Genomic DNA, 25,036 nt, shown 5'->3' with positions numbered 1-25,036 from the left:
CTGTTTGGTTCACATTTCTTAATTTTTTTTCACTTCTCAGCACAACATAATATCAATTTCAACTGCAACATGTTAGGAATCAGCAATATGTTCCTTAACATAGTGAACACACACTGCATCAATTATCCCCTACAAACAAAACCCCCTCTCTTCCAGCAGGGTAGCTTTCCTAAAAACCAAGACCCCAGGTGTTCCTCGATTTTCCTCAGTGTTAGGAGCCAGACTCTTTGCCCGAGGCCTTTTAACTTTGTTTTACCCACAGATTCCATATCGATCCCAGTGGCTTCATTTCCTCTTATAATATGGTTTTTCCTTCCATAGGGTGACCACATGCCGGTTTCCCTCCACACACACTTTCACCCTCACACACCCTCTCACCCTCACATGCCCTCTCACACACCCTCACTCACCCTCACCCACCCTCTAACACCCTCACTCACCCTCACCCCCACAACCCTCACTCACCCTCACTCACCCTCACACCCCCACTCCCTCACACCCCCACTCCCTCACACCCCCTCACCCTCACACACCTCCTCCCCTCATACCCCCTCACCCTCACACCCCCTCACACACCCACACACCCTCACCCTCACACACCCACACACCCTTACCCTCACACACCCTCTCACTCTCACTCACCCTCACACACCCTCACTCACCCTCTCACCCCCTCACACCCCCACACACCCTCACACCCCCTCATCCTCACCCTCACACAACCTCACCCTCATACACCCTCATCCTCACCCTCACACACCCTCACACACCCTCACACACCCTCACACACCCCCTCACCCTCACACCTCCTCACCCTCACACCCCCACACACCCTCACATACCCACACTCCCTCACCCTCACATCCCCCTCACCCTCACACACCCCTCACCCTCACACCCCCACACCTCACACCCCCTCACCCTTACCCTCAAACATCCATACACTCACACACCCTCACCCTCACCCTTACACACCCTCACTCACCCTCGCACCCTCATTCACCGTCACACCCCCTCATCCTCACACCCCCGCACCCTCACACCTCCTCACCCTCACACCCCCTCACCCTCACACCCCCACAAACCCTCACTCCCTCACCCTTACAGCCTCACCCTCACCCTCACACCCCCCTCACCCTCATACCCCTTCACCCTCACACCCCCCTCACCGTCACACCCCCTCACCCTCACACCCCTCACCCTCACATACCCCCTCACCCTCACACCCCACACCTCCTCACACACCCACACACCCTCTCCCTTACACCGTCACAACCCCACACCCCCTCACCCTCACACCCCCTCACCCTTACCCTCACACACCCTCACCCACCCTCTCACCCTCACACACCCTCTCCCTCACACACACCCTCTCTCCCTCACACACACCCTCACCCTCACACACACCCTCACACCCCCTCACCCTCACACACACCCTCACCCTCATACCCCCTCTCACCCTCACACACCCTCTCACCCTCACACACCCTCTCACCCTCACACTCCCTCTCAACATCACACACCCTCTCAACATCACACACCCCCTCACTCACCCTCACACCGCCTCACCCTTACACCCTCACCCTCTCACAACCCCACACCCTCCCCCTCACACATCCTCACACCCCCTCACCCCTCACACCCTCACCCTCACACCCCCTCTGCCACTCACACCCTCAGCCTCACACACCCTCAGCCTCACACACCCTCACACACCCTCACCCCCTCACACACCCTCACCCCCATACCCCCTCACACCACCTCACCCTCATACCCCCTCCCCCTCACTAACCTTCACACCCCCTCACTCTCACACCCCCTCACCCTCACACACCCTCACTCCCCTCACCCTCACACCCCCTCACCCCCTCACACCCCCTCACTCACCCTTACACCCTCACCCTCACACACCCTCACCCTCACACCTCCTCACCCTCACCCTCCCACCCCCTCACCCTCAAACCCCCTCACCCTCACACACACTCACCCTCACACACACTCACCCTCACCAGCATAGCATAACAAAACACAGCATAGCATAGCATAACAAAAAAGCATAGGATAGCAAAACATAGCATATCATAACAAAACAAAGCATAGGATAGCAAAACAAAACCTAGCATAGCAAAACACAACAAAGCATAGCATAGCATAACAAAACAAAGAATAGGATAGCAAAACAAAACATAGCATAACATAACAAAACATAGCATAACAAAACACAACAACACATAGCATAACAAAACAGCAAAACACAACAAAACATAGCATAGCTTAACCCCTTAAGTGCTGCGTCGGGGCGTTGGCCGACGGCAGCACTACCTCCCCAGTGCTGCGCACGACCATTGGACGTCCATTCAGCACTAGTTCCAATGGACAGCGCAGCACTGGGGAGGGATGTTTACGAGCATCTATGAGGTTAACAAAACACAACAAAACATAGTATAGCAAAACAAAACAAATAATAGCATAGCAAAACATAGCATACCAAACACAACAAAACATAGCATAGCATAACAAAACACAGCATAGCATAACAAATCAATGCATAGGATAGCAAAACATAGCATAACAAAACGAAACATAGGATTGCCAAAATAAACCTAGCATAGCATACAGCATCACTCCGCACCACCAAAGCATCACTCAGGAGCATCACTATGCGCTGCCACAGCATCACTTGTTCCCCATCACAACATCAATCTGTGCAACCATTCAACAACACCTGGTTCAAATATATTCTCTCAATGTTTCAAGCTTTATTACAAATGTAACAAAATGATGTTAATATTTCACTTCTGCTCTTGGATTTTCGGCACAATGAAATACACTGAACATAATCTTTTATTTACAAAACTTCAAGCTATTGCCATTATAAATGACAATAACTTTTATTTAAGTATTAATTATTGAACAAAAAATTAAAAGCCATTGTTATTTGTAATATCAATACATGTAAGTCACGTAAATACAACACATGTTGCATTACAAATGCTATACGTGTCGCATTTGAGAAAGTTATAACTATTGGCATTGTAAATGACAAAGCTATTAATTTCGCTATTTTCAAAAACAAAAATAAATAAAAAATGTGTCATTTACAATACCAATACCTCAAACTTTCCTAATGCGAGACCTATTGCATTGCAAATGCTTGTTCTGTGGAGAGACTGAGGCTGTGTGTGTGCTGTTGATGGGATGCAAACACCAGTTGCAGGATGTTATCAGCTTGCTGGTTTTCTTGGAATGTGTTTGCAGGCAGCTTCGGTGCACTCTGTGTGCACCTCATCAATGAACCTCCAGATTATAGCCTGAAGTCGTCAATAATTTATTGTTTGCAACTGTCTTCAGTGTAATTTTTTCTTATTTGGCTCACAATGTATAAAAAGCTGCTGGTTGCAACGACCAGCAGAACAGTACCATTTGTAGCTTGCTGTTCTCGCTCGAGCTAAAGCAAATAAACTTGCTTCCTGACTGCTTACAACTGTGTTTGCGTTTATTTTGAATGAGAAGTTTACTATAACAAATGGTGCAGAAGTCGCGCAATTCACCAAGTCAGAGCCCAGTTGGAGTAACTGCCATGGTTGGAGTACCAGGAAATCTCTGAAACGCAGGCCTGCAGAGGGGAGCTCTGTTTCCTGCAGTCACAGTCCACAGAATCTCCTGAGACACCAAATGACATGTGACCTGCTTGGCTGAATTCCAACGAACCAGGCCTGTGTTGCCTTGACACAGTAAAATACAGTTGGCAAGGACCTGATAACGAGACGAGTGTAACATTTTGGGTGGTCCAAGTCCCCCTTGAGTGATTGTTTGAGGGTGGTTCGAGTCTCCAGAACAGATTGAGGCCTCATATATAGTTAAAGGTAGTTCAAGTCCCACTTGAGTGGTTGTTTGTGGGTGGTTCAAGTCCCCAAACCGGATTGAAGGCTCATATATTGTTGCAGGTGAATCGAGTCCCCTGTCATGTTATATTAGTATTGATTGTGTTCCTCATTAGCATGGGCTGTGGTGCTACTAAAAAGTGTGCCTGTATAGGAACTTGTTGTCACAAGAAATATTTAGAAGTGGCACAGTCCACCCGGTAGTTCGGTGTGTATGTAATGTAGAAAAAGGGTCTCCAGGCAACCTATTTTTAAAACAGTGGCATGATTACATTAAAGACAATGCAGATTTACGATGACCAGAAATATGATCCTTTGACAGAGCAAAGTTGGATTATTTGTGACCATGTTTAATGATAAGGGAAAGATAGGCAAATATTTGGTTATTGCTGTATGAGACCTTAAATTGTTGGGATGAATATGCACAGGCCAGAAAGTATGGGGTCCCCTGCGAGGGAACAGAAATGGAAAAAACTGGAGACTATGAAAAGAAAAAGAATGAAGAAAAACTGGTAGAGTTGGGATGAGAAGCAGCTATGTCGGTTCATAAAGCTTTTGTTCTTGCACCCACAGATCATACATCAGCTGTCCCCTCAGCTCCCAATGGTGACGAGAACCCAGTGATAGAGCATATACTAACTGATAGTCCCCAACCTCCTCCTTATACCCTTGCAGGATCAGTGCGCCAGCAAGAATAACATCCTTCTCATACTGCCCGACCTTAGAAGCTGAGCCCACTGATCAACGATTCTTGGTGGTAGAAGGGGATCACGATGAAACAAGAAGACTTAGCTCAGATTACCAAAGAAGAACAGGAAAGTGTAGAACACATGTATCATGCCATAATGAAAGAGAGTTCAAAGGCACATGTTAATAGTTTACCTGCCAATTTTAACTTTAGGATGAAGCATCACATTCTGTGAATGCTCTTCGATAAAATATATTATAGGTATGTGGGCTGGTTCATAACTTAACCACCAAGTCAGGGCTATCCTCAAATATACCCATTCCAAGATGCTAAAGACACTGAGTAACATTAAAAAGATTCTCATTTACCCATCTCGGCCCAGATGGCCGATCTATCAACGTTAACCAAATTGGTGGGACAAGATATTGGATCAAATATATGAAAGTGAGTGCCTTGCCCATGCATTGCAATAAAAAAAGGATAAGGAAAAAAACCTCCTCCCAAGATAATGTAGAACAGACAGTAACCCCCTCGTGCATTATGTGGGGTAAAGCTCTGCCACTGAGAGAAGTTCCAGACATGGAGGTGGCAAATCCAATTATGTCAGTACTTTTCCCATGGTCACGCACTAAACTTGCTCCCTTTTGCCACTCAATACCCTGATATATGATAAAACAGAGAGAAATGGTATTCCCAGACAGAATGCACATTGAGGGTCACCCCCATGACATTGGATGATATACAACAGATGCTTAGTATAATTTTACATGCCGACTTATGGTCAAAATTAAGGAACGACGACAGTGCAGAATTTAAGAAAGATTAGAACTCCTTTGTATAGAAAGAGAAGTACAGGAGGGCCTGGACAGAATCCCATGAGGATTTTCAGAAATTGGCTAGTCTCTTAGTAAAGAAACTAGAAACGATTGCGCGTGGCAAAAACATGAATTGGCTTAGCCTTATAGTTTGCAAACAGGAGCCTGAAGAGAAGGTGTCTGCATATTTTTCCAGGATGCAAAAGGATTTCACCACACATAGTGGGATGCTGAAGGACATGTACTGTGCACATTTCGCCTTGAATAGCTGTTTTGTGAATGGCTTGAGAGACCGATATAGAGTGGCCATACAGACTTATGAACCTACATGGGGACATAAGACTTTGGAAAAACTGCTGACCACTGGTTCAGCATTATGAGAAATTAGAGCAGGAGGTTAAGATTAAGAAGAAAAAACATAGGAAGTTAAAACATAAAGTACTATTATAACAGATGCAACAATACCAAAATAGTTGAAAAGGGAGGGGGCTCAGATGAGCCAGTTCAGCCCCTTCCTGACTACGAAACATGTTTCCTCCAGGCACATGACATAACAGTGGCAGCTCTGACCATTGGGTTCAACAATGTCCACCCCCCCCCCCCCCCCCCCCCCACACACACACACACAGAGGGATAGGTAGCAGTAGGGACAGAGGTAGATCCCAACCACCACTTTCTGGTCATATGCAACATGGTGAAAAATGTCCCTAGGCAGAATAATAATTACTTCAACACCATGTGGCAACCACAACCCCAAATGACAGCAGAAACAATGAACAAAATAACACGCTACAATGATTACTATAGATAAGATGATGACTAGGGAGGCCTGCGAGTATGAGTGAATAGAAGTGTGTTGTCCCTACATTTATGTGGCCCACATGTGATGGGGACAGTAGAGAACACCTCTGTTGTATTTCTGCGAGCCACAGGGGCCACCTACTCTTTACTGACTAAACAGACCTTGCCCCAGGTCCCACTCTCTGGGAAAGTAAATGTGTGTGTGAGGTATAGCAAAGTGCCAGTCACCAGTCCCATCTCCCAGCCCTTGAGATATTCGATTGGTCCTATAACAGACAAACATGAATTTGTAATCTCAGACAAATGTGCCTTTAACTTTTAAGGTCTAAGGCCATATTTGCAAGGGCATTGACCCAGCGGAGCATCACTTTTTATGACGCCCCAGTGGTGCATTGCCATGCTTCAAATTTACAATGCAATGGTAAGCCACTGTGCGTGGCTTAACACCACATTGTAAATATGGTTCCCCCTCACATAGTTTTCTGCATCAAATGGGTGTGTAATGGGTGTTGCTGTGGGCTTTTCATAGCAACACCCACTGATTTTTTACACTGCCCCAGATTTGCAAGGATCTGTAAATCTGAGGCAGTGCCAAAAACTAATGCCATTGAAAATCAGGCATTAGAGTGGTGCAGTGAGGAGAAATACTTTTATTTCTCCTCGTTTTTTGTTCTTTCTTTGTGTGCTACATTCTGCAGGACACATAGAAGGAGAAGATTGCCTTTAATTATTGATTATGTACAGGAAAGTTGCCCATCCTGCACATAAACAATCATCTGTGCAAAGCAGGCACCTTTGCACTATGGGGCAAGGGTGTCTGCATTGGCGCTAGGCAGCTTTTTTAGCAGCGACGCATGTGAAGACACAGAGGTGCACCATATTCTTGTGAATATGGTGCATCCCTGCATATTTTAAATGGCACAGCGCACTTTGCCACTGGATTTAAGTTAGCTTGGCTGATAAGGGGTGTAACCCGAAAACCGGTCCCAGGATGCTTGTTTCTCGTCCCGACCTGGCCTGGCAGTTCGGACTGGACTGTTCCCATGAGGCAAAGGATCAAGACTTATTTGCATATGGCTGGGTCCAAACTGGGGTGGCAAAGTAGAGAAGTGTGGCTCAATGGTTAGAGCGGCAGACCCTGATGCAGTAATCTGGCCGGGATCAGGGTTCAATTCCCGCCTCTGTGGGTCTCAGGCTCAATATCCTCGAACCTGATAATTCTCGCCTCGGTACTTATTCTGATCATGAGCCCCACTCTGCACCTCTGGGCAATAGCTTGCTTAATCTCTACAACGACTCAAACAACTCGGAGGATGCCTGACTTCACCTTGGGGGTGCCTAGGAGTGGGCTCCTCACAGGGAAAGGCCAGGAAGGGTTCCTCAGCGGTATTCGTACAAGCGCCGAGATACCTCCAGGTAGTTGTGCGCTATATAAGTGCGTAATTAACATTTATCATTTAAGTTAGCTAAAGAACGATGATGGATTCATTCCAGATTTTTGAATGGAGTTGAGTGTCTGAAAAGTTTCAGCACTCCGTCCATCATCTCCTTGTATTTGCTTTGTTTTTCTCTTAAGTTGGCAGGGTATGCCAGACGTGGGTTACTTGCTCAATTTGCCACTGGATTCAAGCTAGCTTGGCTGATGAGGGGTGTTACCCCAAAACCAGTCCCAGGATGCTTGTTTCCAGTCCAGGGAGGACCAGATCTAGCAGCTTGAGCTGGACTGTTCCCATTAGGCACCGGGTCAAGACTGATTTGAATATGGCGGGGTCCAAAATGGGGAGGCATAGTGAGCTAAAGAAGGATGATGGATTCAAACCAGATCTGTGACTTGGGTGAGTGTCTGAAAAGTTTCAGAACTCTGTCCATCATCTCCTTGTGTTTGCTTTGTTTGCCCTAAGTTGACAGGGTATGCCCAGACATAGGTCCCTTGCTCACTTTGCCACTAAATTCAAGCTAGCTTGGCTGATAATGTGTGTTACCCCAAAACCAGTCCCAAGATGCGTGTTTCCGATCCAGGGAGGACCTGGCCAGGCAGTTCAGGCAGGACTGTTCCCAAGAGGCATGAGGTCAAGACTGATTTGCATATGGCTGGGTCCAAAATTGGGTGGCAAAGTGAGCTAAACAACGATGATGGATTCAACCCAGATCTGTGACTGAGGGTGAGTGTCTGAAAAGTTTCAGCACTTCGTCCATCATCTTCTTGTGTTTTCTAAATTGGTTGCAGGACTGCGCTGTATAATTTCTTTGTAAATATGCCCTATGATTTGTTGATGAAACTGAAAGCGGTTATCAAATGTACTGCAGATTGGATTTATTTGGAACGCAATTCACACAATGTGATCATAATGACTAGATCTATATTATGCAGAAGATTCCACATCCCTCCTGAGCATCTGAAGAAGATAGACCACAGAGTTTGGGCCACGCACACCAATGATACACGAAAAGAATGGTTTTGCGCTGTCTGTCTTCACCCAACAGCAGGGTGATCCTAAGCACCCATGTTCCTATTTTTCTGCAACACAAGACACAGCAGCTCAGTCCATTCCCCTGTGCCTAAGGGCACAGCTGCAGTCTCCCTTCAACAAGCCAAGTTTTTGGTTATAGGACATACTGTGAACGTCAATGCCTCACTCTGTGGATTTATTGCTGAATAGGACAAAGACGCAACATCTTACCATTGCTCGACTGACTCATTATAAATTGTGTCTTTTTAGCCCACATCCAACTTTACACTGATGTAAGACTCTTAATCCTGCTACCTTGTTGCCTGTAATGTGCAATGATGGGTGTGATGGAATAGATGAGGTGCATAGCTGCATGTTACAGGCACAAGAGCAAACAAAAGATTGAATTGACTTTTCATAAGTGCCTTTGGCAGATAGGGATGGAGATCTCTGGATGGATGGGTCTTGTTTTAAATTGCTGAATGGCAGTATTAAGGTAGCATATGCTATTACAATGCTCAATACAATAGTTGAGACATGCAAGATGCCTGAGAACTCCACCCAGGCAGCAGAACTGATAGCATTAGCCAGAGCCTGTGAATTGCCGTTGGGGAAAAGGGTGAATATTTTTATGGATAGTCAATATGCCTATGGAGTCACTCACACTTTGGTAGATTATGGGATGCAGGAGGGTTTAATACTTCACAATGTGCTAAAATACAACATGGGTATTGATAAAAAAAAAAATACTGAAAGTGCTGTCATTACCCCCTAAAGTATCGGTGGTAAAATGTAGAGTTCATAAAAAAATAACTGATGATGTGGGGATGGGAAATGATTTTGCAGATGAAAAATGCCAAGAGGACTGTCTCTTTACCCAATGCCCTCACATATGTAGCTGACCCTGACATGGCAAAAGGCCTGCAAGACTTTAGGGGTATCAAAAGAGAGGGTACCCCACTTACACCAGGGAACAGGGTAGAAAGACAGTAAGTCAAAAGGGGAATCCCTGGAGTATACTTGTTCACCTCACCCCTGTCTCGTCAGGGGAAAGGACCTATAGTTCACTATGTATCAGGGAATATATAAGGATTTCCACAAAGAAATAAAATCGTTCACAATCTAGTTTTATTAAAAAAACAATATCTAAGCAATAAAATACAAGGTGAATTTATACAAAACAGTTTGAAATCCAAGGAATGTTCCTTGAGACGATCATACACAAATGAAAACAATATTATACAAACACAATTAAAAAATGCACAGCTAATAGAGACATATATATAACATTTCAGCAGTTGATAGACATAAGACAAAACAACATATCATGACAAACCCCTCGTATTACTGTGGCTCCCAAATGTCTTTGCCACTTTATATTACTAGATCCACGAGCCTAAACCACTTTGACTCATGTAAACACTAGTGATAATGTTGGGTATCCATCTAAAGTTTACCAAGCCCTGAAAGGATTCTTTATGTCAGAACAAAATGCGTCTTTTGTGTTTACATGAGTCAAACTGTTTTGTATTAATTCACCTTGTATTTTATTGCTTAGATATTGGTTTTTTAATAAAACTAGATTGTGAACGATTTTATTTCTTTGTGGAAATCCTTATATATTCCCTGATACATAGTGGACTATAGTTCCTTTCCCCTGACGAGACAGGGGTGAGGTGAACAAGTATACTCCAGGGATTCCCCTTTTGACTTACTGCAAGACTTTAGCACTGAAGGAATAGATGAAAGGCAGAAATAAGTTACTGAGGACGAATTGTACAATTGGGTCAAAACGGGCAAGTAGGTTCAGGGTTGTTGGCTCACCATGTACAGAAAATGATGGTATGCAGTCAAAATATCGAGTTTTTAATATCGATTTACATTAATATTGAGTTAAAAATAGAAAATGGACACAATATCAAATGGACAGAATATAGACTACAAAAATATTTAATAGAATAGCATTAATATTGAATCAAAAATATAGAATGGACAAAATATCGAATGGACAGAATATAGACAACAAAAATATAGAATGACAGAATATAGACAACAAAAATATTGAATGGACAGAATATAGACAACAAAAATATCGAATTTGAGGTAAGTAAGTTAATATTAATTTTTCTAAGTATTTTTTATGTTAGTATATGTGTGCAAAGTGTATATTTATTTTATAATTTATTTTAATTAATTAATTTTATGGTATTTAATTTTTGCGTAATATAATTCTGTAGCGGGTTCTGGGTTTAAAGGGGAATAGGGTGGGAAGTAATTTAATTATAATTAATTAAATATGTTAATTTATTTATTGGTATTTATTTTGAATTAATTGTAAATTAATAATGAATTGGTAATTAATTAAAATATAAGTGTTAATTATTTTAATTCATTGATTAATTGATAATTATGTTCATTTTATTAATGTATTTCCTGTAGCGGGTTGTAGGTTTATAGGGGAATAGGGTGGGAAGTAATTTAATTATAATTATTTACATTTTTAAATGTATTTATTGGTATTTATTTTGAATTAATTGATATTTAAATTTGTAATTGGTAATTAATTAAAATATAATTGGTCATTAATTTTAATTAATTGATCAATTGATAATTATGTAAATGTTATTAATGTATTTTCTGTAGCGGGTTGTGGGTTTATAGGGGAATAGGGTGGGAAGTAATTTAATCGTAAATATTTAAATATTGTTATTTATTTATTGGTTTTGTTTTGTTGGAATTTTTTATATTTTTTTAATTGGTAATTAATGAATTGTTAATTGGTAAATAATTTGTATTAATAGGTAATTATTTCTAATAATTTTCTTTGTATTTTTAATTGATTAATTATTATAATATATAAAATTGTTAATTACTTTTAATTAATTTGTATTTGGTATAAATATTTAATTTATTTGTATTCATATATGAAGTATTTACTTTCCCTGTTGCACTCTCTGGAAAGTGATTAGTAATTTTTACCCCTACGCTGTCCAACGCTTTCCCTACTGTTGCACTCTTTGGAGTGGGAATAGTAATTTTAACTCTCCCGCTATCCAACGCTTTCCCTACTGTTGCACTCTTTGGAGTGGGAATAGTAATTTTTACCCCTACGCTATCTAATGCTTTCCCTACTGTTGCACTCTTTGGAGTGGGAATAGTAATTTTTACCCCTACGCTATCCAACACTTTCCCTACTGTTGCACTCTTTGGAGTGGGAATAGTAATTTTTACCCCTACGCTATCTAATGCTTTCCCTACTGTTGCACTCTTTGGAGTGGGAATAGTAATTTTTACCCCTATGCTATCCAACACTTTCCCTACTGTTGCACTCTTTGGAGTGGGCATAGTAATTTTTACCCCTACGCTATTCAACGCTTTCCCTACTGTTGCACTCACTGGAGTGGGAATAGTATTTTTTACCCCTACGCTATCCAACGCTTTCCCTACTGTTGCACTCTTTGTAGTGGGAATAGTAATTTTAACTCTCAAGCTATCCAACGCTTTCCTACTGTTGCACTTTTTGGAGTGGGAATTGTAATTTTAACCCCTAGTGCTATCCAAAGTTTTCTCTACTGTTGCATTCACTGGAGTGGGAATAGTAATTTTTACTCCTACGTTATCCAACACTTTCCCTACTGTTGCACTCTTTGGAGTGGGAATAGTAATTTTTACCCCTACACTATCCAACGCTTTCCCTACTGTTGCACTCACTGGAGTGGGAATAGTGATTTTTACCCCTACGCTATCCAACACTTTCCCTACTGTTGCACTCTCTGTAGTGGGAATAGTAATTTTAACCCTCCCGCTATCCAACGCTTTCCCTACTGTTGCACTTTCTGGAGTGGGAATAGTAATTTTTACCCCTACGCTATCCAATGCTTTCCCCACTGTTGCACTCTTTGGAGTGGGAATAGTAATTTTTACCCCTGCGCTATCCAATGCTTTCCCTACTGTTGCACTCTGTGGAGTGGGAATAGTAATTTTTACCCCTACCTTATTCAACGCTTTCCCTACTGTTGCACTCTCAGGAGTGGGAATAGTAATTTTTACCCTTACGCTATCCAATGCTTTCTCTACTGTTGCACTCTCTGGAGTGAGAATAGTAATTTTTACCCCTACGCTATCCAACGCTTTCTCTACTGTTGCACTCTCTGGAGTGGGAATAGTCATTTTTACCCCTACGCTATCCAACGCTTTCCCTACTGTTGCACTTCCTGGAGTTGGAATAGTCATTTTTACCCCTACGCTATCCAACACTTTCCCTACTGTTGCACTCACTGGAGTGGTTATAGTAAATGTTACCCTTTCCACTATCCTACGGTAAAAATATTGTAATTTTTGTATTAATATTACGTTTATATATATATACGTATTAACAAATCAATTTGTATTTTTTTTTACCTACATTAATTATTTATTAATTTTAAGGTTATTTAAGTATGTTTAAGTTAATTATATTTATTATTTAAATAATGTTTAAATAATTTAAAGCATTTTTAAAAATTCGATATTTTGACTAACTATATTTTTTACATCGATATTTTTGATTCAATATTTTTGTACTTACCTGTTTGGAGATAGGAGGTCGATATTTTGGTATTCTTTATTTTTACCTCAATATTTTTGTAACTCAATATTCTTGACCTCGATATTGTTTCAGTAATCCGAAAATGATATCTCCTGCCTGATGCCCTGTTATATTCAATGGTTTTGGTGATGCACAGTCCCACTCATTTGGGCCGGGATTGGTTTACCTATAGTATGTTGCAGTTTTGGGCAAACATCAACATATGGAGAATAACTAAGCAGATGTGCAAACACTGTATGACTTGCGCTCAGTACAATGTAGGGAAGGGAACAAAGGTTCCACGAAGGCATTTTGCCCTTCCACAGATGCCCTTCGAGGAGCTCCTAATAAATTCAATTCAAATGGCTTCTAATAACAAATTAAGGTATAATCTGGTGGCGGTTTTTACTTTTTATCTAGGCTCTACATCCACCAACCACACAACAGACCAGGAAATACCACCTCCTGAACATCTGACACTACAAAGACCACAATATCATCTCTACCCTAGAAAGAGTGTTGGCTGACCAATTCATTCAGCCTCTTCTTCCCCTCCATCAGTGTCACTAAATAAAAGTCCAAATCCATATTTTGAACTCAACCAATCGTGGACTTTGTATGGAGTTCATAGCCGCAAACTCCTGGTGACTTCTCATGGCCTAGTGATGGTGAACAATAAGGAACAGAGTGGGACGAGCAATGAAGATGAATGACCTGGATGGATAAAGACAATGAATAAAGTTCTGCATTCCATTTGTTCTTTGTAAAGAATATCAAAAGAAAGTTGCCATCCAAATAATGAATGTTTATCACAAAGAATTAAATGTATCATAATTCTGCCGAACATACATTATAGGACGGTAATTCTTCACTGTTTGGTACATGGAATTGGACTTTACTGAAGAGCACATTGATATTCATCATTACAATATTAGTTGTTTGCCTATGCATGAATATTCGTTCTGTTTGCTTCCCCCACCCAGAGCAACATTCATATTTTGAGTACCATGATTCAGCGAGACCAAGAGGTAATGGAATTAGTGCATATAGATATTGATTGATTCTGATATTAATGTTAACCAATTGTTCAAAGGGTAGATTGTGGCAGTAGATATATTTTGTGAAGAACTGTTCATCCATTTTATTTTGTATATCATTTTGCAGATCATGTTATTAAATTGCTCTTTCGCTCTTCTTCTGCAGATAGACTGAGTCTGTGCACATGCTGTTGATGCAAGCGCCAGGTGCAGGATGTTTTTAGATTGTGAGTTTTCTTGCAATATGCTTACACTCTGGGTGCGCCTCCTGAATTAGCTTCCTGATTATTGCCTGACCACAATGATTTATTGTTTGCAATCTGTCTTCAGTGTAATGTTCATCTATGTGGCCTTAAAAGTATAAAAGGCTGTTGACTATAACCCCCAGCAGAAATGTGCACTTGGTTGCTGGCTGTTCTTCCTTGAGCTAAAGCAAATAAACGTTGCTTCCCAAGTGCTTACAACTGTGTTTGTTCATGATTTATTTAGAACTAGCAGCCCACCCCGGCGTTGCCCGGGGCAGAAGGGGGCTGGGAGCAGCATTTTTATCCTCTGTGCACTCCCACCCCGACATTGCCCAGACCGCATCCTTCCCGCCTCCCGCCTCCCGCCTCGCCACCGCCCCCCCCGCCGCCCGCCCCGACATTGCCCATACCGCCTCGCGCCTCGAGCCTCCCGCCCGCCTCCCGCCTGCCTTACCTGAGCCGCCCGCTCCGGACTTCACCGCCACTCCTCGCCGCACGTCACCGCTCCTCCCCGCATGTCGTCATTACGTCTAGGTCGCGGTCTGCGCTACGTCGCGGCCGGCGCTAGTTTTAGGGGACTACTTTGTTTAGAAATTTAAATTTTTTTATTTACGTTTTTTTTTCGACTATGTCCATCTACACACCCTAAGGATTCCAACAATGTATTGGGTGTGTGGATTGGCGCTGTGGTTCCCGTGTTTACCTTGCCAAAAGGTTTCTGTTCTCTCTTTATACTAGTAGTATAGATGAGAACCCCCATCCCCCTCGGCATGGGACACCTTCAATGTTGTGAACTCTCTGGGGACTCCAAGCCCTAATCTGCAAAGTTCCTTGAGGAGGAGGAGAGGAGAAAGAAACACTAGCACAATGTAGGCGAGGCCTGACCCCTGCAACGTGAGATGCCTTCAATGTTGTGGACTCTCAGGGTACTCCAAGTCACAGCCTGCAAATATCCTTGAGAAGGAGGAGGGGCACAAGAGACACTAGCACTATTTAAGCATGCCCTGACTAAGGTCAGGCCCGTCCATGCCCAGAGGAGGCTGTGCCTCCCATTTAACATCTCCAACTAAGGACTTTTCCCTCTCTTTCATACATCTAGTAAGGAAATGCATCTTTCATCTTACATGAAGAGTGTGAATTGCCATTCCCAGGTTTGTTCAGCCTGTAAGTGAATTGTTTCCTTCAAGGAAGGCTTCCTATTAATTTGTTTTCAACTAGCTCAAGTCCTTTATCAGAGCCACTGGGTCTTTCATTATATGGACATGTGCAGTTAAAGCTCCCAATGTAATTGCTCCATCCGCTGCAAAACCAAACGTTGATTGCCATATCATGGGGAAGCATAAGGCATTATTCTTACTCAAGCCATCACTAAATTCTTCGCTTAACAGGTTTATTTAATGGGTCATGGGAGTGATTAACAAATAAATAGAATTGATTAAATGTCGCACTTCTGAGTTCTTGTCAGAACTAATAAATTCTTCACTGGAAAGCCCAAACTCCCTTCAAACACTGCTGTTAAGTTCCCCCTGCATTATCATTATACACAACTCAATGGGGGCAAATTCACCTGAAACTATTCCTGCTCCAAACAAGGAATCAGGAGACAAGCCTTCTTTCTGATGTGGGTCCTCGAGTTCAATGCAAAAAGCATCTTCCTGCATCAAAACCAAAGCCACAAATCCTGATCCTTGTTCAACCATGCAATCTACTATTGTTGATCATCCACTATGGCTACCCAACCATGAGGGTTTGCTTTGTGAATGATTGCTGAGCAAATTCATTGCATTTGTCAAATCGCTCCTATCACCACTTGAGGAACTCTTAGAGGCCATAAAACGTAAATTGTGTACACAACTTCTTCACCCACTGACAACTCCCCCGGAGCACCACAAGATGATCTAACTACAGCACATACTAGGGTTGTGGGACCCCATTCTGCTACTGTGGCATTGCCATTGCCAAGAGCCTCCTCTGAAGGAACAAGGGATACCAATTGCCACCATCTGGTTCTCACAACTGCACATCAGGATAATTAAGGGGTAATTAGTATTGGGAATTCTCAGGAGCATTGAGGTGCTACTTCCTCAGCAAATCTGACTCATCACCATATAGTTGACAGGCCTCCAGGGGGGTCAGTTGTCTGTCAAGGGAACCGAACCGCGATGTTGCAGCCTCCACTCAGTGATGTTGTCGATCTACCCCAGCTGCCTGTCCTTATGAAATAGTAATGACCCATGTACCCATATTGTCCCAGCATTCAGAAGAATCATTTCAACTGCTTAGGAACAAAGTTCTCCATTCGTTTCAGTCCAAAATGGATTTTGCCTTCTGAAACACACATGATATTTTAATGGTTTGTAGGGCAGGGTGGATGGACCCAATAGACAAACATCTAGACGAAGACTGTGTGGTAATTAACTTTAGGTATCCACAACTAGTAAAGACCTTACTCTTAAAGCATGATCAATCTGATATGCACAAGCATGGCATAAAGTTATTACCATTAGGCTACTTTTATCACCATCTTCAGACTGAACAATCCTCATAGGAAGAGTTTTATGCCACCCAAGCTCCAAATTCCTTTTGCTAACCGGTTTACACCCCTTCCGAGCCTAAACAAGAATAATTGACTGTCCCTCGATGAAAGAGGGTACATACTAGGATTTATCTCTCTGTGGGTCTAGTTCAATCAAAGGGATTCACCAAATCACCTGTTCATTAACAAAGTCAATGTAAGAAAAACAAGCGGTTGGATAACGTAGCCAGGGAGAAAAACCATGTAGGAAGCACAGCAACCAATTAAAAAGTACATTTAATTTATTTATAAGTATACATATTCATGGTAAAAACATATTAACTCAAAAACATAAACACCAAACAATTTGAGAAGACAGTTGGTCAAATGCAAATAAAATATTTTTCTAACACAATTACACAAAAATTCATAAAACAGTGGCGGACAGAAATAGTCATCGACGCGCGTTTCGGCGTTTTAACGAGAACGCCTTCCTCAGGAGCCACGTTAAAATCTGAAAAACATATGTAGAATAAATTAAAAACAAGCAGAGGAGTATTTCTCACTCCTATCATTAATATAATGATACATATGCATAAAACTGTGCTTATGGCTGTGCTTACAAAACACTTCCTCCCTACTTATGTAGCTAAACAATATAGCTGCACAAGGTACAAACTAAATATTTTATATTTGAGCAGTGTTATATTATTGGGGTAGTGCAACACATGAATTAATGCGCCCTATTAAATTGAACTAGTACAATGAACTACTATTGCTCACAATCAGAGATAGAGAAACCATGAGCATTCTTATTTAGTTGTTTTCATACCTGACCAGGGAGAACATGGGATAAATGCTCACTCTGTATTCCTTATGTAAATATCACGGATGGATAGAAATATATTTTCCTTTCATCTAGGCGCAGTCACGTTTCACTCCACGAAAATTGTGATCTAGAGTGGTAAGAACATCACTATTGAGGATACATCACAGTTCTAGATGCCCTATTTATGTAGCGCCAGTGTATGTTGGACCTATTTTTCTTACCAGGGTAATCGATGCATTCGTGATTTCCACTGAAAAAAGCATTATAGAATAACTCCGGTGCTTAACTGTGTCAATCGGCCATCGGGTCTTAGTGCTGGGAAGGAAAATCGATAAGAACATTAGTTGTTCTTCTATATATTAAAACTGCAACTATGCCGGACTGTTATGGGCTGTAGGTATCAAAATCTTACCAAGTATTGAATCAACATGGGAGATTGCACCTGGGTAAACGAAGAAGCCTTCGTCAATCTTCGGTACTGTTAATGAAAGACCGGACGATATTTGTCAATATGTGCTAAAGTAGTTAAGTTTACTGAAACAATTACGCAATTGAGGGTAACAAAACTTACCGAATATACGCAAAGGGATAATTGCTAATATAAGAGAGAGGGCGCCGAATTCAGGATATCCACTAGCGTCCCTTATTAATGTCTTCGATACTGTGGGCAAAAGATAAAACAAACGGCCTGCAATTACTTTCAGATGTCGGGCGCGAGTGCGCTGTTACAAGGCAAGTTCAAAGGAAGGCCTGCACGCGCTTGCAATTACTCTCCAATGTCAGATACGATTGCGCTGTTATGGGGCAAGTTCAAGGGGGGGGCCGCCTGCACGTGTCGGATACGATTGCGCTGTTATGGGGCAAGTTCAAGGGGGGGGCCTGCACGCGCATACGAAATAGCGTAAATGGTCAATGCAATATCGCAAGTAACCATGACAAAGCTTACCGATTCTATCTCACAGGAGCTTGATACTTATAGAAAACGAGGGAGCCGCACTCAAAATATATGCTAGCCTCCCTTGGCAGGTATTCAATGCTGTGGGTGAAAGTTCAACAAATCGAATATTTACTCTATAATATCAGGATGATATAATTTAACGGCACTACTGCGGGGCAAGATATAAGAGGTGAAGTTTTCTATGTGCTTACCGAGAATGCCTGTGGACGAACGTTGACATCAACCTGCGGGCGCCACCTTCAACGTGTGTGTTAGCGTCACGCAGCCGTTGGAAAAGGTGGTTAACCTAGCCAATTGTTCCGCCCATACTTAAATCCTTCTGACTTGTGCTGACGTGTCGAATCGTCAGAGCCTCTGCTTAAAGGGAAAGTGTCCGGAAATTCGAAAATCGGCGGATAGTGCATGTGAGGCATATCTTAAAGAGCCAGGACAACAATTCACAGCATGTGTTGTGACAATATGGGGGTGTGTCTCCCGAATAATGAAATCAATCTCAATAATAGTGAGATATTCATGGTTTAACAGTCGTGACAAATATTTGCAGCGGCTAAGGGAAGGCGGCGAGTGACAAGGTGGATCCCTATTTGTCACGTGATGGCCCGCCACTATATCTCCTAATGCTGATAATAGAGAGTGTCCTCATATGCGAGATAGTCTGCATATGGACCATAGACATACTATATAATGAAATTGTTGGACCTTTCTAGACGGGGGAGAATTCCCCATTGAAAAGATATCCGCTTTGAGAGTCAAATCACATTGATGAATCCCATAATTTTTTTAAATGTACGCAAAAAAATGGGATAAAACAAAAGAGGGTGTGCTTCCATCATTGAGTTGGAAAGAAAAATGGAAGGGTGATGCGAAAGGCGCCTTCTTTGCCTAACATTATAAACAGTCCCATATAACTTTTGGGAAATGTTCTAACTATTTCAAGGACTATGCCACATAGGGGATGATCTTATGAAATTCCAAGGAGATTAATTTGATGTTCCTATTTAGAGACAGATGGCGTTCTCCCAAGGAATCTCATTGTTTAGTCCCCTTTTGTGTGTGTCCAGAACAAAAATCCAAAAGACTTCGCGTTTTTTTCGGATAGCGCATCCTCCTTTACCGTCTGGGGTTTTAATTTTTTCCAGGATGCGCCAGTTTACATCTTCCGGTCTATGTTGTAGATCAAGAAAGTGCTTCACTAAGGGCGCGTTCAGTTTCTGGGTTTTAATGGCTGATCTATGTTCGGTGAGTCGTGTTTGGATCGACCTGCACGTCTCACCAACATAGCCCATGCCACATGGGCAACTGATGAAGTAAACCACATTTGTGGTTTTACAGTTCCACAGATCAGTAGCTTTAAAGGTGGAACCATTGTGGGTAAATGTCTCGCCGACCATGATGTTTTTACAGGATTTGCAAGAGGAGCATGGAACTGTGCCCCGTACTGGTAGATTCGCTAATAGTGATCTCTGGGTCTGATTTCCATTAGGCAATCTAGAATTGAACTTAGAATGAACTATTTTATCTTTCAAATTCCTATTTCTCCTGTGAACAAATAGTGGTTTAGTAAGGGCAGACGTGGAAGATGGGTTGCATTTCAAAATATGCCAATTGGCATTGATGATTTGCCTTATACGTTCATTCATGGTCGAATGAGTGGTAACACACACAATTCGATCAGTCGCCTGATTTTCTTTGGGGGTCAGTAACGCGTCTCGATCGAAAAATCGAGCACGTTTGTAAGAATTCCTTATTAACCTGTGCGGGTAACCGCGATCACAGAATTTTTTACGCATAATTGCTGCTTGTTTGTCGTAATCCGACAAATTCGAGCAATTCCTGCGGATCCTGAGGAATTAGGAAAAAGGAATGCTCTCTCTTTGACATTTAGGGTGGAAGCTACTGAAATGTAATAAGGTATTTCAAGCTGTTTTCTTCACAAATAGATCCACCTCCAATTTATTGACATTGATTCGGATTAAAAGATCTAGAAATTCAACTTGGTTTTCATTGTATTGTGCAGTGAATTTCAGATTGCTGTCAGTTAGATTAATCCACTCCAAGAATTCCAAGAGAGTGTCTTTCCCATTGGTCCAGATAAAAAAGATGTCGTCAATATATCTGGACCAATGGGAAATTGACTCGAAAAAAGGTGCTACTTCATTGTATATGAAGCGTTCCTCAAACCGGGACATGTATATGTTGGCAATCGACGGAGCAACTGAAGCCCCCATACTTACGCCTCTCAGTTGGCGGTAGGTATCCTCACCAAATTCGAAGACATTCTCTGTTAAGACAATAAACAGACAGTCTATTAAGAATTTCTTGGGACATCTGATGTTATGTTTATCTATAAACCAGTCTGTTGCTCTAATCGCTTCATCTATCGGAATGTTACTATAGAGGGATTCTATATCAAGGGTCACAAGTATGTCCCTTCCAGATGTGATATCCAAGTTTTCTACTTTATTTATCATGTGACAAGTGTCCTTTATGTAAGATTTGATTTTTGGAATATGAGGTCTTAGGAAATGATCGACGAATTTAGAAAGCGGTTCTGTAGGGGTGCCAATGGTAGACACTATCGGTCTATACGGAGGGTTTTCTAGATTCTTATGTATTTTTGGAAGACCATAAATACAAGCAGTTTTAAATTTATTTGTATTTAAAAATTTGTGATCTTTAGTGTTGATATCACCACTAGATAGAGCATCATTAGTTAGAGTGCTGATTTTTTTGATAGTAGTGTTAATGGGATTACATTTTACCTGTTGGTAAGTGGACCTATCACTTAACATTCTTTTCATGTTTTGTTCGTAGTCACTAGAATTAAGGACAACAATGCCTCCTCCCTTGTCCGCTCCTTTGATCGTTAATTCTTTATTGTTTGTAAGTTCTTTGAGGGCGTGTGATTCATTCATACTAAGATTATATTTATGAATGAATCACACGCCCTCAAAGAACTTACAAACAATAAAGAATTAACGATCAAAGGAGCGGACAAGGGAGGAGGCATTGTTGTCCTTAATTCTAGTGACTACGAACAAAACATGAAAAGAATGTTAAGTGATAGGTCCACTTACCAACAGGTAAAATGTAATCCCATTAACACTACTATCAAAAAAATCAGCACTCTAACTAATGATGCTCTATCTAGTGGTGATATCAACACCAAAGATCACAAATTTTTAAATACAAATAAATTTAAAACTGCCTGTATTTATGGTTTTCCAAAAATACATAAGAATCTAGAAAACCCTCCGTATAGACCGATAGTGTCTACCATTGGCACCCCTACAGAACCGCTTTCTAAATTCGTCGATCATTTCCTAAGACCTCATATTCCAAAAATCAAATCTTACATAAAGGACACTTGTCACATGATAAATAAAGTAGAAAACTTGGATATCACATCTGGAAGGGACATACTTGTGACCCTTGATATAGAATCCCTCTATAGTAACATTCCGATAGATGAAGCGATTAGAGCAACAGACTGGTTTATAGGTAAACATAACATCAGATGTCCCAAGAAATTCTTAATAGACTGTCTGTTTATTGTCTTAACAGAGAATGTCTTCGAATTTGGTGAGGATACCTACCGCCAACTGAGAGGCGTAAGTATGGGGGCTTCAGTTGCTCCGTCGATTGCCAACATATACATGTCCCGGTTTGAGGAACGCTTCATATACAATGAAGTAGCACCTTTTTTCGAGTCAATTTCCCATTGGTCCAGATATATTGACGACATCTTTTTTATCGGGACCAATGGGAAAGACACTCTCTTGGAATTCTTGGAGTGGATTAATCTAACTGACAGCAATCTGAAATTCACTGCACACTACAATGAAAACCAAGTTGAATTTCTAGATCTTTTAATCCGAATCAATGTCAATAAATTGGAGGTGGATCTATTTGTGAAGAAAACAGCTCGAAATACCTTATTACATTTCAGTAGCTTCCACCCTAAATGTCAAAGAGAGAGCATTCCTTTTTCCCAATTCCTCAGGATCCGCAGGAATTGCTCGAATTTGTCGGATTACGACAAACAAGCAGCAATTATGCGTAAAAAATTCTGTGATCGCGGTTACCCGCACAGGTTAATAAGGAATTCTTACAAACGTGCTCGATTTTTCGATCGAGACGCGTTACTGACCCCCAAAGAAAATCAGGCGAATGATCGAATTGTGTGTGTTACCACTCATTCGACCATGAATGAACGTATAAGGCAAATCATCAATGCCAATTGGCATATTTTGAATTGCAACCCATCTTCCACGTCTGCCCTTACTAAACCACTATTTGCTCACAGGAGAAATAGGAATTTGAAAGATAAAATAGTTCATTCAAAGTTCAATTCCAGATTGCCTAATGGAAATCAGACCCAGAGATCACTATTAGCGAATCTACCAGTACGGGGCACAGTTCCATGCTCCTCTTGCAAATCCTGTAAAAACATCATGGTCGGCGAGACATTTACCCACAATGGTTCCACCTTTAAAGCTACTGATCTGTGGAACTGTAAAACCACAAATGTGGTTTACTTCATCAGTTGCCCATGTGGCATGGGCTATGTTGGTGAGACGTGCAGGTCGATCCAAACACGACTCACCGAACATAGATCAGCCATTAAAACCCAGAAACTGAACGCGCCCTTAGTGAAGCACTTTCTTGATCTACAACATAGACCGGAAGATGTACACTGGCGCATCCTGGAAAAAATTAAAACCCCAGACGGTAAAGGAGGATGCGCTATCCGAAAAAAACGCGAAGTCTTTTGGATTTTTGTTCTGGACACACACAAAAGGGGACTAAACAATGAGATTCCTTGGGAGAACGCCATCTGTCTCTAAATAGGAACATCAAATTAATCTCCTTGGAATTTCATAAGATCATCCCCTATGTGGCATAGTCCTTGAAATAGTTAGAACATTTCCCAAAAGTTATACGGGACTGTTTATAATGTTAGGCAAAGAAGGCGCCTTTCGCATCACCCTTCCATTTTTCTTTCCAACTCAATGATGGAAACACACCCTCTTTTGTTTTATCCCATTTTTTTGCGTACATTTTAAAAAATTATGGGATTCATCAATGTGATTTGACTCTCAAAGCGGATATCTTTTCAATGGGGAATTCTCCCCCGTCTAGAAAGGTCCAACAATTTCATTATATAGTATGTCTATGGTCCATATGCAGACTATCTCGCATATGAGGACACTCTCTATTATCAGCATTAGGAGATATAGTGGCGGGCCATCACGTGATAAATAGGGATCCACCTTGTCACTCGCCGCCTTCCCTTAGCCGCTGCAAATATTTGTCACGACTGTTAAATCATGAATATCTCACTATTATTGAGATTGGTTTCATTATTCGGGAGACACACCCCCATATTGTCACAACACATGCTGTGAATTGTTGTCCTGGCTCTTTAAGATATGCCTCACATGCACTATCCGCCGATTTTCGAATTTCGGGACACTTTCCCTTTAAGCAGAGGCTCTGACGATTCGACACGTCAGCACAAGTCAGAAGGATTTAAGTATGGGCGGAACAATTGGCTAGGTTAACCACCTTTTCCAACGGCTGCGGGACGCTAACACACACGTTGAAGGTGGCGCCCGCAGGTTGATGTCAACGTTCGTCCACAGGCATTCTCGGTAAGCACATAGAAAACTTCACCTCTTATATCTTGCCCCGCAGTAGTGCCGTTAAATTATATCATCCTGATATTATAGAGTAAATATAGATTTGTTGAACTTTCACCCACAGCATTGAAGACCTGCCAAGGGAGGCTAGCATATATTTTGAGTGCGGCTCCCTCGTTTTCTATAAGTATCAAGCTCCTGTGAGATAGAATCGGTAAGCTTTGTCACGGTTACTTGCGATATTGCATTGACCATTTACGCTATTTCGTATGCGCGTGCAGGCCCCCCCCTTGAACTTGCCCCATAACAGCGCAATCGTATCCGACACGTGCAGGCGGCCCCCCCCTTGAACTTGCCCCATAACAGCGCAATCGTATCCGACATTGGAGAGTAATTGCAAGCGCGTGCAGGCCTTCCTTTGAACTTGCCTTGTAACAGCGCACTCGCGCCCGACATCTGAAAGTAATTGCAGGGCGTTTGTTTTATCTTTTGCCCACAGTATCGAAGACATTAATAAGGGACGCTAGTGGATATCCTGAATTCGGCGCCCTCTCTCTTATATTAGCAATTATCCCTTTGCGTATATTCAGTAAGTTTTGTTACCC

Source organism: Lissotriton vulgaris, chromosome 3_1 (assembly GCF_964263255.1).
Source record: "Lissotriton vulgaris chromosome 3_1, aLisVul1.2, whole genome shotgun sequence".
Taxonomy (NCBI): Eukaryota; Metazoa; Chordata; class Amphibia; order Caudata; family Salamandridae; genus Lissotriton; species Lissotriton vulgaris.
This window is presented reverse-complemented; position numbering follows the sequence as displayed.